The 3,231-nt window shown below is 36.8% G+C and overlaps 1 non-coding gene across 1 annotated transcript; it reads right to left on the reverse strand.

Moving 5' to 3' along the window:
• Positions 1-1,031: 1,031 nt before the first annotated feature.
• Positions 1,032-1,138, reverse strand: LOC121223914 (small nucleolar RNA R71). Its single transcript, XR_005921380.1, has one exon. It is a non-coding gene; the product is annotated as a small nucleolar RNA R71 (small nucleolar RNA).
• Between the last annotated feature and the right edge of the window lie 2,093 nt (positions 1,139-3,231).

The following is a 3,231-nucleotide window of genomic DNA, read 5'->3' on the forward strand; positions in this document are numbered from 1 at the left end:
GTGAATAAATTGTTTAATTCAAATTTATAATAATAAGTGAAGTCTAGGTGGATTCTTTCCTGGGTATTGTTTCTCTTATTGGTATCTTCGAATATTTTCCTATTTTATTTTCTGTTGCGTTCTCAATTAAATTAGTTTAGTAATTTTAGATTTAAAAACAGTCACTCCAATTTGTCGGCTAAATAATAGAAAAATGGTAATTACTAGTACTTTTAGTTTTGTGGATACGATATTCCCTACTCACCATAACTATACTATTGTACGATAGGTGCGCTTGCCTTAGTCATATTTATAGTTAGTTTAGTGACCATCAAGTTTTTGGCACCGTTGCCGGGGACTAAAATATTAGGAACACTAGATTTTTATTAATTTAGTCATTTGTTTTTATTGCATTTTATTTTTGTTTTTAGTTTAATTTTTTTCTATTTTTTCTTTTATTTGCTTCTGGCAGGTTCCTTTAGTTTATGACTAGAAGAAACTCGTCAAGACTAATACTCTTTTATAGTGAAATTGAAAGTACAGCTCGTAGAAATCGTAGAGAAGCAAGGCAGAGTCGACAGAGTATAGTAGATGAGCAAGAGGACGTTGTTATTACTGAGGAGATAAGTGATAATAGGAATAATTAGCTACCTCCTGTAGTTGCTGCAAATCCAGATCCTGCCCTTCGTACTATGTATGATTATGCCAAGCCCACTCTAACTAGGGTTGAATTGAGTATTTTGATACCCACTATTCCTGCAAATAATTTTGAACTGAAGCCAAACACTATTCAGATGATACAACAATTGGTTCAGTTCGATGATTTGCAAGACGAAGATCCCAATACTCATTTGCCTAACTTTTTGGAAGTCTGTGATATGTTCAAGATTAATGGCATTTCTGACTACGCCATTTGCCCACGGTTGTTTCCCTTCTTGTTGAGGAACAAAGCTAAACAATGGTTGAATTCTTTACCATAAGGTTCTATCACTACATGGGATCAAATGATCGAGAAGTTCTTACTGAAGTATTTCCCATCGGCTAAGTTCAACAAGTTGAGGAATGACATCTCTTCCTTCTTTCAAATCGACTTAGAGACCCTATATGATGCATGAGAAAGGTATAACGACTTATTGAGACGGTGCCCTCACCATGGGTTACCTTTATGGCTAGAGGTTCAAACCTTCTATAACAGTTTGAATCCCTCAACTAGGCAATTGATCGATGCAGTAGCTGGTGGTACATTGAACAACAAAACTCCTAAAGCGGCTTATGAGTTTACAGACGAGATGGCACTAAACAATTATCAGTGGCAAGTCATGAGAACAAAGCTGATAAAAGCAATAGGTGTTTTCAATTTAGATGAAATCACCATGTTATCGAATCAGGTAGAACTGTTAAATAAGACAATTGATGGTTTATGTGTTTCTACGCAGGTACAACCGATGATGAAATGCAACACAAATGGAGGAGGAATGAACAATCCAAATTATTTACCCTATGATCCTAGCACAGAGAACGAACAAATCAATTATATGGGTAATAATTCTAGATCTCAAAATAATCCTTACAGTAACACTTATAACGTAAGTTGGAGGAATCATCCCAATTTCTCTTAGGGTGGACAAGAAAATCAGAGAGCACAACCTCCTCCAGGTTTTCAACAACCACCTTACCAACATGAGAAGAAGTCAGAATGAACAAAAACCAGTCGGTAAGGAATATAAACCTCGAGTGTCATATCCTAACACGACAAAGAAATATCACACGAACGAACAATTTGGTAAATTTCTTAAACTTCTAAGAAAGTTACATATTAACTTACTGTTTATTGAAGCTCTCTCGCATATGCCCAATTATGTTAAATTTTTAAAGGAGTTTTTGGCAAACAAACAGAAGTTAGATGATTTGTCGCATGTGGAGCTAAATGCATTTTGCTCAGCCATCTTGCAAAATAAACTACCTAGCAAATTGAAAGATCCAGGGAGTTTCACTTTTCCTTGTTTAATTGGTAGTTTCAATATTAATAATGCTTTGGCTGATTTAGGGGCGAGTATTAATGTCATGCCCTATAAAATGTTTAAACAATTAGGTTTGGGGAAACCCAAACAAACTAGGATGAGTATTCAATTAGCAGATAGGATCATTAGATTTCCTAGGGGTATTTATTGAAGATGTTCTTGTCAAAATTGATAAATTTATATTCCGAGTTGATTTTGTTATTTTAGACATGGATGAGGATAGTGATGTACCGTTGATGCTAGGACGACCCTTTTTAGCAACTGCTAGTACTATTATTGATGTTGGTATAGTTGAACTAGTACTTCGTGTAGGTGACGAAATTATTACTCTCTAAGCTCAGGATTCGTTTAAGACATCTAGTGATCGAGATGGTCTTACAAGTTCTGTCAATATAAGTAACCATGTGGCTCAACATTCTTTGCAGGAAATACCTCGAAAAAACGTGATGGAGCCAAGTTCCAGTTCATATGATAAAAATAGAACGACTCAAGAAGAATGAATGTTACAGATCGAGGAGCTAGACGAATGGCAGACATATGTCAAGGAAAATCGAGGATACCTGATGCAAAACCAAAGCGGTGCCATGATGAGGAAATGGATGGAACGAACCAATTTAATGTTAGAGACAAGGTACTGCTAGATAAAATACATCCTCGAATTGCCAATTCGGAGCTTGATATAAACGGATCAAATCCCTTTACGTTACTGAATGTCTTTCCATATGGTACAGTCGAGGTAACTCATCCTGAATTCGGCACATTTAAGGTAAATAGTAATCGACTTAAACCTTATCTTGATGATAGAATTAATAGCAAGAAAGAGAAGTTTCAAGCAAGTGCGAGGTAAGTCAAGCTTAGAATTTAAATAAGCACTTCTCAGAGACAACTCGAGCGCTAACACTGCTAATTATTTTACTTTTATTTCATGTTAAATAGGTATTTTTAACCAACACGGCTTGGGCACAAAGGCGTGTCCCAGGTCGTGTGCACTAAAAGGGGTTCGACAGTGAGTTACACGGGCTGGCGACATGGCCATGTGACCCACATGGCCTGGACACATGGGCTTGTCCTTGGTCGTGTGGATCCTAAGACTTAGTTTTAAAATTTTAAGAAAATCAACAGTGAGTTACACGGCCTGGCGACATGGCCGTGTGACCTACAAGGCTTGGACACACGGGCATGTCCTTGGCCGTGTGGATCCTGGAAATTAATTTTTCCAAAAATTGACAGA

Source organism: Gossypium hirsutum, chromosome D11, assembly GCF_007990345.1.
Source record: "Gossypium hirsutum isolate 1008001.06 chromosome D11, Gossypium_hirsutum_v2.1, whole genome shotgun sequence".
In the NCBI taxonomy this organism is placed as follows: Eukaryota; Viridiplantae; Streptophyta; class Magnoliopsida; order Malvales; family Malvaceae; genus Gossypium; species Gossypium hirsutum.